We start from the raw sequence: 15,589 nt of genomic DNA on the forward strand, positions 1-15,589 counted from the left end.
TGTAACAACTATGACAGTCACCGGCAGTCACCTAAAAATAGCCTAAGTGGGACAGGCCCTTTAATGAGTAAGTGTTGCTGTGGTTGTAACTTTCCACCAGCAATAGTGTTGATTAGACATCAAATGGATTTGAAAGCAAAGCCCATGAATATAATTTTACTTCGGAGTCACGTGAGTGACTATGTGAAGAAGAAGGCCGTCCAAGCGCATGCGCGTCATCTCGTCAGACGCATTGCGCTGCGACCGCGGTAGGAGGATGGACCTCCAAGTGGTGAGTGAAAGAAAACCTGAATGTAAGTATTTTCTACTTTTACTTTCAGGCTGCTTTTCTCCGGAGACTGCGTGCAGAGACACAGGCAAGTCTTATGTATGGAGAAAGGTGGGAGGAAGAATAGTAAGCACTCCGTAGTAAGCACACAATAAGACAAAGTGTCTGAGAGTAGCAGGCGCCCGACTAAAAGTCGATTGTAAAGAAATAACTATTTTACACGGGGGGGGGGGGGGGGGGGGGGGGGGGGGGGGGAGTCCCGTTGAAACTCCCATAGGGAGCAAGGCCATAAAGAAATAACAGGCCTGGAAGACTCGGAGGAGTCTGAACTGTAGAGTTTATAAACTGGAATTCCTCATGGGTAAAACAAACTCCAGAAGGAGTATAAAAGACGCGGGCTTAAAGAGCAACCGCATGGAACACCCAGAAGAGGTTCTGGGAAACGTTGGCCCAGATTTGAGCCAGCGACCGAAATGCCTGATGATAAAGATGAATATATGGGCTGACCTGACAGGGAGGCAGCACCAGAAATGTCTGAAAGACAATACAGGCGTTGGTCTACAGGAGACCCAGAATATGGAGCAGCACCCAAAAGTGGGCTGCCAATATACAGCTCAATGGAAGAGCTTGATGTACCCCAAAGAGGGACAAAAAGCGTATGCCTATCATAGAGCCATCGCATGTAATACCTGATATGGAAATCCAGGTGAAACCCATTATGAGGAGGAATATGCAGAATACTCTGATAACGAATCAGTTGAGGACCAGAGCCAATGCAAAAAAGAAAAGTGCCAGGGCTGGCCCAAAAGTTCTCTAGTCCCAGAAACAAGGGACAACCTCTATCAGAGGAGATAGCAGAGAGTATAAATTACCTGCTTTCCCATCAGTTGGAAGACCAACGATGGATGAAATTGTGAACAAATATAAAATCCCGCAGAACTGTGCTCGGTTAGGAGTTCCAGCTGTTAACAAAGAAGTGTGGAATTATATGGGCACTGCAGTAAGAGCTCAAGAAATGAGATTACAGCGGGTATTAAAATTAATGGGGTCAAGCATTACGGCATTTGCCAGAGATCTGGAAGAAGGAAATGTGACAACGTCACAACAGGATGTGATGGGAATGATGTGTAATGCACATTTTGGAGTAAGTCTGTGATAAGACCTAACATACATCCTAAGTTTGCAGGGCTTTGTAAACCATCTAATATATAATTGCCACACTTACTCTTTGGAGTGGTGCTTGCCAAAAAACTGAAGGTTCTCAACGAAGAATCAATAACCATCGGGATGATGAAGCCACCGATGTTTGGCAGCACAGCTAGAAGGCAATATCCATACCGAAGGGGAACTGAATACAACCCCAGGACGTGGAGGACATGGTATTCCCACAAGGGGCAAGGTACAAAATGTGATATCGGTAAACCCTGAGGTAGGTGGTTCTGGAAGAAACATATCAGATGTGTCCTACTTACAAATTGGGGGTAGGTTACAATTCTTTTTAAAAGAATGGAAACTAATAACATCTGATGCATATATACTGTGCAGTATAATGAGGTTTAGAATTGAATTTTAACAGAATGAAAATCCCCTACTCAACATATTCCAAAAAGTATTCAATTTTCTCTAAAGAAGAGATTAGAAAAATTGAAATAGAAATTGATATTTTGAGTAAAAAAGGGGTAATAGAGAAACAACATAAAAAAACTCACATCTCAAACCTTTTGTACAGTATAAACATTTCAAAATGGAGATTTTACTAATGCTTTGCAATTAATTTCAACCGAATGCTATATGGCAAGCATACATCTCCAAGATAAAGATCGTAGATATTTCAAATTTGTCTGGATGACTCAATTGTGGCAATTCAAAACATTGCCTAATGTGTTAAACTTCAGCTCCTAGATTGTTTACAGAACTGCTGAAACCAATCTTAGCATTGTTAAGAGCTCAAGGCCATTTGATAATGGCTTATTTGGATGACATGTTATTGTGGGAGACACTGAAGACATGGCAACAAGCCTCAGTTTTAAAAGTTAAACTTACATTTCAATAACTGGGCTTTGTGATTCACCGAGAGAAATCCAGACTGACACACAACAAAATAATTGATTACTTGGGGTTCACTATTAATTCAGAACACAAGACAGTGAGCTTACCCAAGGACAAAAAGTTGCAAGTGATTAAGGGTTGTAAGGAGCTAATTGCAGGCAAACAACCATCAGTCTGGCAAGTAGCAAGTCTAATTGGCAAGTTAATAGCTTCATTTCCAGCTGTTCAGTTTGGACCACTGCATTATCAGCAGCTGCAGTGAGCAAAGATATCAGGATTGGGAAGACATGCTGGACATTTCGATAGGCCAATGCAACTAACTAACACAGCAATTGAGGATATAAAATGGTGGATTAAAAATGTGGATTACTCTTACAGGAAAATTCTGATTGAATCACCAGCTACCATTTTACAAACAGATGCAAGTGCACTGGGATGGGGAGCTGCGGATGCCATCTCAAGTTGTGGAGGTAGATGGAATGCAGAGGAAGAACCTTTGCTCGAGACACATGGCATTAATTAGCTTGAATTACTAAGTGTATTGCATGGGTTGAAAGCCTTTTGCCAAAAGGTACAAAATTTGCATGTACAGGTTCAGATTGACAACACTACGGCAGTGGCACATGTCAATCACATGGGTGGAATCAAGTCAGAAGCATGTGACAGATTGGCAAACATGATTTGACACTGGTTCATTGAGAAAGATATTTGGCTTTCTGCAATTTACCTACCAGGTAAATTCAACATAATTGCAGATACTAGGTCAAGAAATTTCAATGACAACACAACAATGACAACATGTTAAATCATGACATTTTCCACAAAATTGTGAAAACATTTGGGAACACCAGGGGTTTACGTTAAATTGGGGTGGAATGTTTGTATGCATTTCCACCCGTTTGTCTCATCAATAGGTGTCTACAGAAGATCAAACAAGATTATGCTTCAGGATTGTTGGTGGTTCCAGATTGGCCCACACAAACATGGTATCCATTAGGGTTAAAAATGGTGACTGAACCCATTATGGATGTCCTTAGACAAGAAAACCTACTTGTGCACCCTGTAACTGGTGAATTTCATCCTTTACATGATCGTATTGATTTATTGATTTGCAGATTCTAAAAAGTACCTAGAAGCACTACATTTCTTACAATAAGAAATGGGAACAGTTTCTTCAACACAAAATATTTCTTACCACACTGCAGACGCTTCAGATGTTGTAGAGATTTGATTACATTTTGATGATAATTTAAGCTATAGTGTGATCAACACAGCAAGGAATGCTTTGTCGGCATACTTATCGAGACCATCGGAACATCAAGTTCTAGGATCACACCCTTTGACTTGTAGATACATGAAGGGCATCTTTAATGCTACTTAGGGATTGGGATCCCATCTCAAATTTGTCGTTAGACAAAATTACGATAAAAGTAGTCATGTTAAGGGCTTTGGTATCAGCTCAAAGAGTACAAACATTACACAAATTAAGGATAGACAGAATGGGAATGAAAGAGGAAATTACATTCTATGTCTATGACCTGCTAAAACAGAGCAGACCGGGAATCTCAGGGTGTAAATTGATTTTCAGCATATCCTGCAGATCAAAGACTTTGTGTAGTTACATATTTAAAATACTACATTGAGACTACCAAACATCTTAGAGGTGTAGAATCTGGATTATTCATCAGCCATAAAAGCCACACAAAAAAGTGACAACACAAACAATTTCAAGATGGCTGAAGAAGGTGCTATTGGATGCAGGAATTGATACTGACAAATTTAAACCTCATTCCACCAGGGCGGCGGCAACATTGGCGGCCAAGGATTTGGACGTTCCAATAGACCATATCCTTGCGGCTGCAGGTTGGGAAAATGAAAGGATGTTGCACAAGTATTATAACACAGAAATTGCAGACCCTGGTGTATTTGGTGGTACTATTTTGAATTCAGTATTAAATGTCTCTAGAGATTAAAATGGGACACATAATGTTTTACCATAAAATAAACCATTAATTAATTTTTAAAATTAAGTATGATGGTTTGCATGTTATTGACTGTTTTTCACTCATAGAGTCAAGCAAAATGCAGTGATACGCCGGAACCCAATCTATGGCCTGAAATCACAGAAGCTTTAAAATCTTCACGTAGTCACTCACGTGACTCCGAAGTAAAATAGTAAGATTAAACGAGAACTTACCAGTTTGAAGTTTGATCTTTATTTTATGAGGAGTTACGTCGAGGGACTACGTGCCCTTCCGCTCCCACATTAATAAGATCAAAGGTAAGTTAAGTTTGTATCACGTAGCTTACTATTATGCTTCGGAGTATATCATCTGTGATTTCACACCGCTGCTTTGAAGTTTGATGCGCATGCGCCTGGACGGCCTTCTTCACGTAGTCCCTCGACGTAACTCCTCATAAAATAAAGATCAAACTTCAAACTGGTAAGTTCTCGTTTAATCTTACTATTATGCTTCACTTCAGAGGTGGGTTGGCCCCATAGCCGGCCCTGGAAATGAAAATTTTGATTCTCCTTCTATTTCTCAATGAATGTTGACCAGTGATTCCCAAAGCTTTGATACCTGTGTACCCCTTTCATAAATTTTCTTGTACCCCTCATTAAAAACAACCGTATTTCATTGTAAAAGTCGATAAAAATTGCATACATTTTATTTTGGAATAAGGTATGCATGTAAACAATGGTTTTCTATAATATAATGTATAATTACTAGAATAAAATTAATAAAGTATCCATTAAATGCATTTTTAATAAAAATAATTTATCATCAATGTGAAGGATGAAATTGCTTGCGTTGGGAAATTATTTCGGCAAAATTTGGCTCTGTAGTTGTTAATTGCAACCTCAGTTGCGGTTCGACATCTAATATGCGTGTTGCAGTGCTCATTTTTTAATGCCGGAGCTGTCAAACAGGGCATCATTTCAGGTTATCCTTGGAGGATGGGCGATTGCAAACTTGTCTCCCAAGAGGGTCAAACCAGATTATAGCCTATCACTACATCCCAGTGTATAACTAGTACAATGAAACATATAGTATTTAAATTAATAATATGACAAAATATTGCACGGTTGCACTCACTAATTATCATGAAATATAATTAACAAGCAAGTAAAGAAAAAGACGACAATCATGTATTTTTACTGAGGTGCCGGCCCGGCACCAACTCGCCCTGACTCTCACGCAGCTCTGGGCCTTCACACACACTTACTCACCCACACACTCACTCACTCACCCACACATTCACTCACCCACTCACTCACCCACTCACACACCCACCCACTCACTCACTCACCCACTCACTCCTGCAATGGACCACAATTCTACTTCATTCGACGCCAGATCCACTCCCTCAACAAATGCTTCCTCACCTATCTGGACTCTACCAAGGATCACAAGCTTGCCCGCCTCCAGACTGGTCCCTCGCCGACAGTCCTCGTCTTGACCTCCCGCCCGCAGGCCCGGAGCTCCACCGCTGGACCGTGGTGCCGCCTGCCCGACCACCACAAGGCCGAGATGGCCACCACGAGGTGCAGCAACAACATCCACCGCCTCTCCAACCATCACCGCCTTCCCTGCCAAACACAGGCCTGGACCACCACATTTTTGTGCAGTGGAAATGGGTTGTTCGACAATCATGAAGTGCTGCCCTGGATGGAGCCAAAAAGTAATCTGTGCTTTCAATACTTGTGCATTTTGTCCACCAACCCAATGAAATAATGTGGACCAAGTTAAAAAACCATATATGGATATCGATTGAGAAGTTTTTGCTTGTGGATTGTGTAAAAAGGCAGCATGTTGGTAAAGGATTCACACAGGCTTAAGGACTTTATGGGAGAACAAGATAGGAGAGGAGAGAACAGACTGTGAGCAACATTACAAGCCCCCTGGGAGGTCCATCACCGCCTGATTTTAAGGAAAGAATGTTGCACTAAAAAACTTTATACAAACTATTGGCTGTAGTCCAGTTTGTCTTATCCAAGAACAGCTCCAGTTTTTACACATCTCTCAATAAACCATTGCCATGTCTTAAACGAAAACTCGGTATACTATTCATAATAACATAAAATTGAATCCCAATAGTCCCTATAGTCTTTCCAAATCTTTGCAATGGAGGTGTCTGTATCGTTCCTTTCATTCTACCTATTGAACTTGAGTTTGAATTGATCATATTTATGCAAAACAACGTTTTTCAATGTACTTTGGTATACTTTACAATAATAAACCTAAACATTCTTCTTCTTGAGTATGGCGTGCACAGCCTAAAGTTGTAGGACAACTTGGTCTATTTGATCTTATTTGATTGTGCACGCCAGGTTGATTGCATTCGTCAAAACAGGGCGGACCACGTGAAGGTTGCAATCTTGCACCCCAACCTAAACCTAAACAGCAATGTTCAAATGCAATATAGCAATGCATTGCACTATGTGTTTTTTGTCTTTAAAAACTTTTCATCACTATTGAAGAAAACAGTATTATATTGATCAATATAGGTCTTCTTCCCATTCATAAAATATTTGTAGAATAACATTCATAAATCTCCTATTTTAGCAGCTCATTTTCCATGTACAGGTCCTCCCCACATTATGACGGGGCTCCATTCCTTAAAACTGTTCGTAACCCAAACAGTTTGTAAACCGGAAATGGGATCTCCTGGCACAATGCAGCAAACAAGGGCAATGTGTAGTCAAACCTGGACATTTAACTCAACCATTCAGATACAGTCACAAACCAAGTTCTAATATGCCAGAAGCTGCCTGCAACCTTGTATTAGCTGGCAAATCCATCCTACCAGTCACTTAAATGCTTGTTCATATGTATGCACATAAGTCAGGTATTTGTAACCCAGGGAGGACCATTATACCTTTCTTAGGGAGAAATACACCCAAAGGTTCAACACCTAAACCCATCAGTTAATTGTATTTTTTCTGCCTTACTTAAAGCATAATATTTATTCAGATAAATTAACATAGTTCTCACGCGATTCATGCCCATCTTTTAACTGAAGTGATTTGTTTTGACAGCCAAGGGTTGCAATTTCCAACTGAATTGATTGGTTGAAACATTTGCAGTGATAAAACTTGATTTTTCTTGTGAAACTTTATCAAACCAAAACATTATCACCTTACGGCAAATTGTCTGAATAGATTATATATAGAATGCCTTCCCAGGAATCCTATATAAGCTCTATGATGAGTTATAGTCATAGCTATCATGCTAAACCATTTTGGTGTCAATCTTGGGTTCAAAGGTCAGTTTATTGTCATGTGTACCAATTAAGGTACAGTGAAACTCGATTTTCCATACAGCCATACTAAAAAAAGGAACAAGACACACAACTTCATAAAAGTTAACATAAACATCCACCACAGTGGATTCCCTACATTCCTCACTGTGAGGGAAGGCAATAAAGTCTAATCTTCCTCCTCTTTATTCTGCCACGGTCGGAACAGTCGAACCATCTGCAGTCAGGGCGATCGTAGGTCCCGCAGCCGGCGATCGAAGTCCCCGCGTAGAGTCGATCTAAACTCCCGCGTCAGGGTAGTCGAAGCTCCTGCGGCTTGGAGCTCCCGAAGTCGGTCTCTACCCAGAGACCGTTAGCTCCACGATGTTAAAGTCCGCAGGCTCCCACGGTTGGATCCCCGACAGGGATCGCCAGCTCCGCGGTGTTAGGCCGCAGTGCGGACGGAGATAAAATCCGTCTAGGTAAGAGATTTTAAAAAGTTTCCCCTAACCCCCTCCCCCTCCCCCACCACATAAAACAAACTATAGAACACTAAATGCATACATTTAACACATTGAAAAATACAACAAAGAAGGAGGGACGAGACAGACAGTTGGTGAGGCAGCCATTGCTGGCGCCACCCAGTGGATCCTTTTTAGTTTTATATTCGCTTTACTAATTGTTATGGTCCTCTGTTCAGTTAGTGTATGGTAACACATAAATGATGAAAAGTTTGGCATTCCACAGTGCCAGCCCAAGCAGCTGTACTTTTTTTTCTTAGAGCATGCAGTCAACAAAACTGTGCAAAATAACCAGAGTTACTGAATCTCTCTCAACTGCAGGTTCAACATCTTTCCTATAATAATATAGATGGATAGCAACAAGGAAATCACCCAGAATTTCCGAGGAATATTGAGAAGTCCAGCATTGCTGACCCCTTTATCTACCATGCAGAAATTTAGCTGAAGATCTTCCAGCAACAGTATCTGCTCGGTCCAATGCAAGGACAAGCCCTGCCCACAGAAATCCTTTAACTGCCAGCTGAACCTATAAAAGACCCTCAAACTCACAATGGTTTACCAGATGTTAACATCTGACTGCTCCATTCAACAAATACTTGTAAAAATCAAAGATTGAAAATAGACACAAAAAGCTGGAGCAATTCAGTGGGACAGCCAGCATCTCTGGAGAGAAGAAACATCTGGTGATGTTTCAGATCGAGAAAAAATTCAAATTAAAACACTAATAACAATACAAAATACTTGAAAGAAATGTTAGATACATTTAAGTGAACAAATTCAAATTAAATTACTAATTGCCTAAACTTAGCTCTCTCTCTGTAATTCTATCTCTCTTCTTCTCTCGCAACTATTACTTTCTATTGAAATTATTCTAATCTAACACAGTTCTGTGGATAGGTTCTCCAATGTAACAGCTGAAGGAAGTTGCCACTCTGCTTCCTGATTTCGTGATCAGAATGATAGCAGCAGGACCCACTCCAGGACCCACTCAGGATGTTCAGGACATTTATACACTTATTTATTGGAGAACTTAACTTCTAGCTCTAGTTAGATCTAGCTCTTAGGGCTAAAGGAATTAAGGGATATGGGGAAATAGCAGGAACGGGGTACTGATTTTAGATGATCAGCCATGATCGTATTGAATGGTGGTGCAGGCTCGAAGGGTCAAATAGCCTGCTCCTGCACCTATTTTTCTTTGTTTCTGTGTTTTTCCTTCCAGTTATGTGAAAAAATGGCAGCATTTCTCAGCAAAAATTTAAGCTAATATTTCACAGAGATTTTAATCATTTTGGCAGTCTACTTACTGATCAGCTGCTTACAGTCGATTTACACAATTTGCAAGTAGTTGACTTCTTTATAATTGAACTGTACAACATATGCTGATTGGAAAGATATCAGAAGAACACCTTGCAACGTGCTTATACATTTTTAATTGTATTTTCAATTTCTATTGATGGCAGCTGCAATCTGCACAAAATCTTACAATGAATAGCTCTCAGCAACACAATTTTAAAACCATAATAATTCTGTTGTACTATCTTTGTGCTACATAAATAAAATGCTGAAAGAAAATGAAATTACTACCAGCTGGAAAGTTTGTGAACTGCTAGACAATTTGGAGTCTTACAAGTTAAGATCCAACATCATATCTATATTACTAAAAGTCTGATCTTGACCACTTCCTGTTCTGTATATTGAATTTAGAAAAAACGCTGCCACTTATGGCTGAGATTTTGGCCATCTTACTCAGAGTCCCCCTCCGCTGCGCAGGACAAGAGGATTTTTCCCATCGATGAAAAATAAAAGAGTTATTAGTGTTTAAAAAATGTTGAGATTCTCTCTCCTGAAGGCCACACCCCTTCCGGTGGGACTATATAACCCGAAAGTGTTGAGTGCCTCAGTCAGTCTCTGCAAGATGGGGGAGCGAGAGGGTCACGTCTCTCAGTCTGAGCTGTGAATAACACTGAACACATGTCTACTAAACTGAGTGGTTTTACTGACCTGTCAGTGCCCTTAATGTGGTTTGAAAATATAGTTTGGAAATGCTAAAGCTTTGTTGCCTTTGGATTGGAAAAGCTAAAGCTGTGTTGCCTTTGGCTTATAAATGCTAAAGCTGTGTTGCGAAATTAAAGTTGCCTTGGCTAATTATAGTTGCCTTGCCTAATTAAAGATGCCTTGCCTAATTAAAGTTGCTGTGCCAAATTAAAGTTGCCTTCTATATAATTAAAAATCTAATCTTGACCACTTCCTGTTTGCGCTTTATATTGATTTTAGAAAAAAAAATGCTACCACGTACGGCTGTGATTTTTGGCCATCTTACTCAGAGACCCTCTCCGCTCATCAGGTGCCAAGGATTTTTCCCATCGATGAAAAATAAAAGAGTTATTCGTGTTTAAAAAATGTTCAGATTCTCTCTCCTATCAATCATGCCATGAAGGCCACGCCCCTTCTGGTGAGAGGGGGGGAGTGACTATAAAACCCAGAAGTGTGGGCGTGGCTCAGTCTCTGCTAGATGTAGGAGGGAGAGGTCATGACTCGCTGTCTTTAATGGCCTTGCACCCTGCTGGAAATGGTATGAAACTGCATTTGAATATGGTGGCCTTGCACCCTGCTTGAAGTGGTAAGAAACTGCACTTGAATTTGGTGGCCTTGCATCCTGCTTGAAATGGAACTTCAAGGAATAGCCGTGTGTCAACTGCCAACCCACCAGCCGTGAGTGTGAAGCTGCCAGCACAACAGGCTTGGGTGACTGAGCCGCCAGCCCAAGTATCCATTTGGCCCACGATGTCTATACTTGCCCTCTGGAACCCAGTCCCTTCAGTCCACAACTCCCATACTAGCGCTCCAGAAACCCCCCCTCCCCCCACAACACCAATACTAGTGCTCCAGAATGCCCCCCCACTGACCACCAATATTGGAATTGGTGGAGAGGTGGAATATTGCGTTGGGGGACCAACCCTCCTGTGTGATCCCACTTCATCTAGTAACTTATAAAACTCTGGATGTTTGCTTGTGCGAAATCTTGCTTTCAAACTTGAACTTTTTATTTGATTCATATCGCCTCAATGTCCTTCCTCAAATTAGGGGACCAAAACTGCACACAATGCTCCAGGTGTGGTCTCACTAGGGCTCTGTACAACTGCAGAAGGAAGTGCTGAGAAACCAGTAATGCCCGTATTAGCCCAGGAGGTGCATATTGGCCCAAAAGGCCCATGCCAGGCAAGGAAAAGTCCAGAAAAAGTGCCTTTCACTGAGATTTCACTCAGATTTTTTTTTTTTAAGCCCCTTCAGCCCATCAGGCCTGTACTATCCCAGGAGGTCCCTTCGACCCATCAGTAAGTATCTCCCCTGCAAGTATTAAACCTCACCCCAGTACTTTTCTCCCTCCCTTCATTGGCTCCCTGTGAGATCCAGGACAGGATAGACTCTCCTCCTTCATTGCTGTGATCTGCAGAAAAAGATGAAAAATGTCTAAAAGTGTTTCTCCACGCTCTCCCCCTTCTCTCTTTCACAGTCTCTCACCTGTTTTGGGCAGAATTTCTGGCAGTTTCTGAGCTGCCAGCCCACCAGGCCTGAGTGACTGAGCTGCCAGCCCACCAGGCCTGAGTGACTGAGCTGCCAGCCCACCAGGCCTGAGTGACTGAGCTGCCAGCCCACCAGGCCTGAGTGACTGAGCTGCCAGCCCACCAGGCCTGAGTGACTGAGCTGCCAGCCCACCAGGCCTGAGTGACTGTGCTGCCAGCCCAAGAATCCCTTCGGCCCACATTGTCCATACTAGCCCTCTGAAAACCAGTCCCTTCATCCCAAAACACCCATATTAGCGCTCCAGGTCCCCCCTCCTCCCCCCCCACTGGCCACCAATATTGGAATTGGTGGACAGGTGGAATATTACGTTGGGGGACCAGCCCTCCCGTGTGAACATGGGACCCAACGGGTCCCACTTAATCTAGTTTTATTAAAGAAATACTGGCACTATTGCCTATGCTATATTATAACTATTTAATATCATTTGTATAACTAGGGAAATTTCAGAGCAAGCGATTGTGTGTACAGCTTAGAGCAAACCATTATTATTATTCATGAGCCGCGGAACTGGGGGGCGGGAAGGGGGGTGTTTAGCAATGTTTCCCCTGGGAGTTAGCGACCAGCCCAACAGATGCACTTTAGTGACCGACACGGACGGTTCAGTGTCTGCAGGAAGCACCAATCTCACCCGCAACACACCGGGAGGGGGTGGTCAGCAATTCACCACAGTAGGGGCGAGCCGGCTGGCGGGCCAGTGAACGTGAAGGGGGGTGGGGTGGAGGGAAGGAGAATGGAGGCTTCCCACACTCACGCATGGAGCCGTGTGGAAGCGAGCGATGGGAGGAGGGGCCCGGGGTCTGAGGGCATGTCAAGGGGTCGGACTAATGGAGACGCTGCTGAACAACCCAACCTTCCTGCTCCTATTTGTAGCGGAATCGGGGACAAAAAAACACAGAGAGCTGCCATTCCCAGAGACGTACAACATGGACTTCAGGTGATCACACCAGAGGCAATGGCAGATGACAAACTCGGCAGAGAGTGGATAGACAGTGCTTCAGGAGACCCTTCACAAAGAGGGCTGGGACAAGCACTGAATGGGAAACCTTGTAAAAGTCTGGGAGGAGGGGTTATTTGGTCCTGATCCCAAGACAGCAATGAGCTGAATAGCCAATTAATCCATTTTGCAAACACCTCCGTTCAGCCAACAATTTCTGGGTGATATGAGCTGAATAGCCAATTAATCCATTTTGATTTAATATTGAAAAGAGACTGAAGAAGGGTCCTGACCCAAAATGTCACCGTGGTCTCCAGAGATGCAGCCTGATCCGTTGAGTTACTCCAGCACTTTGTGTTCTTTATTCTTAATATTGAATTTAAGAGTTTAACAGTCATGTAGTCATAAGCATGGAAACAGGCCCTTCGGCACAACTTGCCCAAGCCAACCAACATGCCCCACCTACACTAGTCCCACCTGACCGCGCTTGGCCCATAGCCCTCTAAACCTATCCTATCCATGCACCCGTCCAAACACATTTTAAATGTTATGATAGTACTCAAGTACCTCCTCCGGCAGCTCATTCCAAATACACACCACATTTTGCGTAAAAACATTACCCCTCAGTTTCCTATTAAACTTTTCACCCGTCACCTTAAACCCATGTCTTTTGGTTCTCGATGCTCTGGGCATAAAATTTGATCTCAAAGAATTTTGATCTCAACCCACCCAACCTTCTGGCAATGAAGGGTGGCATTGTGGCTCAGCTGGTAGAGTTGCTGCTTCACAATGCCAGTGACCCTGACCTCAGTAGCTGTCCGTATGGAGTTTGCACGTTCTCACAATGATCACATTGGTTTTCTCTGGGTGCTCCAGTTTCCGCCCACATCCCAAAGATGTGTAGGTTTGTATATTAACTGGTTTCTGTAAACTGCCTCTTGTGTATAGGGAGTGGATGCAGAAGTGGAATAGGAATCATTGGTCTGCATGGGCTCAGTGGGCCGAAGGGGTTTTTCCATGCAGTATCTTTCAATCAAAGCAATGAATCAATAACCCAAAAGCTACAAACAGTCTGGTTCAGTTTAGTGTGAGAAAGGATGGAATTATTTGCAAGAGAAGAATTTGAGACGAGGATTGATGTCAAATATTTAAGGTTTCCAAGTATTCCAGTCTTTGGTCTATCAAAAACTCCATCCTTTGTCCGCCCTCTTTCTCCTAACCCTCTGAAACTGAACAAGGGTATTCACATTCTTAATGTTGTGCCCTGGACCATGGGTCCATGCACCAGTCAGTGCCAATTCCCATAAAACAGCCTGTCCCAGACCCATGTTCTTCTGCTCCGAAAATGCTCCCCCGTGATTTTATTGCCTGATGATTCAATGTATTCATGCTGACTGTTCTTGTTCAACTCTCTGTGAATTTGACATCATTCTGAGGCCCATATTCCAACAATCAAGTTGTATGTACCAATCATCACTGACTGCTGAGCTACACCAGTTATCACTCTACCTCTAACGATCCCTTCCATTCCAATGATCCCAGCTCTAAAATTCTCTCCATCAACCTCTCTACCTGTTCGCCTAAAAGGCATTCCTTAGTAGCTCGGTCCGCAATAACCTACCTGATCTCCCGGTGACTCAGCACTTCAACTACCCCTCCCATTCCGAATCTGACCTTTCTGTCCTGGGCCTCCTCCGTGGCCAAAGTGAGCACCACAGGAAATTGGAGGAGCAGCTCTTCATATTTCGCTTGGGCAGTTTGTACCCCAGCGGCATGGACTGACTTCTCCAATTTCCAGTAGCCCTTATTGTCTCCTCCCCTTTTCAGCTGTCCCTCTAGCACTCTGGCTCCTCCCCTTCCTTTCTTCTCCCCCCCCCCCCCCCCCCCCCCCCCCACCCCACCCCACCATACATCAGTCTGAATAAGGGTTTCGGCCTGAAACGTTGCCTATTTCCTTCGCTCCATAGATGCTGCCACACCCGCTGAGTTTCTCCAGCACTTTTGTTTTCCTTAGTAACTATTCATTTTTAGTGGTGTTAATAAGTTGTAGACGAGAAACTGTAGATGCAGATTTACAAAAAAAATACACAACATGCTGGAGTAACTCAGCAGGTCAGGCAGCATCTCTGGAGAATGCTACAATCTCCAGAATCTCCAGAAATGCTGCCTGACCTGTTGAGTTACTTCAGCATTTTATTAATAAGCTGACTATTCGTTTGAACAAACTGCATTTAATGTCACAGACAAAGTCCATTAAAAACTTACTTCACATTTGTCAACGAGCAAAGTAATATTTACTCAAAAAAATATTGCTAAGTAGTTCACGTCGGCAACTTTAAATTTTGCTCCTAATAAAGAATTGAACAGCTTACATGTGGTCGTTTTCTGGCCTTTTTAGTTTCTGAAGGACTTCTGTTTCTCCTTACCGCAGCCTGACTTCAGCAATACATTCCATTGTTACAATTGCAAGTCAGGCCAACAAAGCAGGAATACCGTGACTTTCCTGTATATAAGCTGCTTTTGTGAATGCAATTTTCACAAATCATTTTGCATGATTCCGTGGTAAACAAAACCATAAGCACATTCAGCTTTCTAACATCTACGCCAGTCCAGATTTATGGGTGAGAGAGGAATCACCACCCTTCTTTATTTAGCAAATTGCAAAGCACAACTAAAAATGTCCCGACAGCTGCATTTTTCCCCTGAAGTCTTAATATAAACATCCTGCATTCAAGCATTCTTGATACTATTGTGAATTAACAACAAAGAATTAATTTTCTCATATTGTTTCACATTATTACCACCAGTAGAAAATGCTGAAGAGAGAGCTAAAACTGCATTGGTACTTACATAAACACTATATATCACTGTACACTGGAAGGTTCATCGTAGCTAAGAGTCTGAATAGATATGTCGGACTTTAATTCTGATGAGCAGAATAAGAAACCACAACATTGGCTCCCAATAAAAACTTACCTCTGCAAAACATTC

At 42.5% G+C, this 15,589-nt stretch overlaps 1 protein-coding gene across 1 annotated transcript in view; it reads right to left on the reverse strand.

Annotated features, from left to right (window-relative positions):
- ccdc102b (coiled-coil domain containing 102B) overlaps positions 1-15,059 on the reverse strand; it is a 506,740-nt gene extending 491,681 nt beyond the window's left edge. The window contains exon 1 of the mRNA XM_033018931.1: positions 14,971-15,059. The gene's annotated coding sequence lies outside the window, so the exon portion shown is untranslated. The remainder of the gene's footprint in view (positions 1-14,970) is intronic.
- Between the last annotated feature and the right edge of the window lie 530 nt (positions 15,060-15,589).

The sequence above is a fragment of the Amblyraja radiata genome, chromosome 4 (assembly GCF_010909765.2).
Source record: "Amblyraja radiata isolate CabotCenter1 chromosome 4, sAmbRad1.1.pri, whole genome shotgun sequence".
NCBI classification, from domain to species: Eukaryota; Metazoa; Chordata; class Chondrichthyes; order Rajiformes; family Rajidae; genus Amblyraja; species Amblyraja radiata.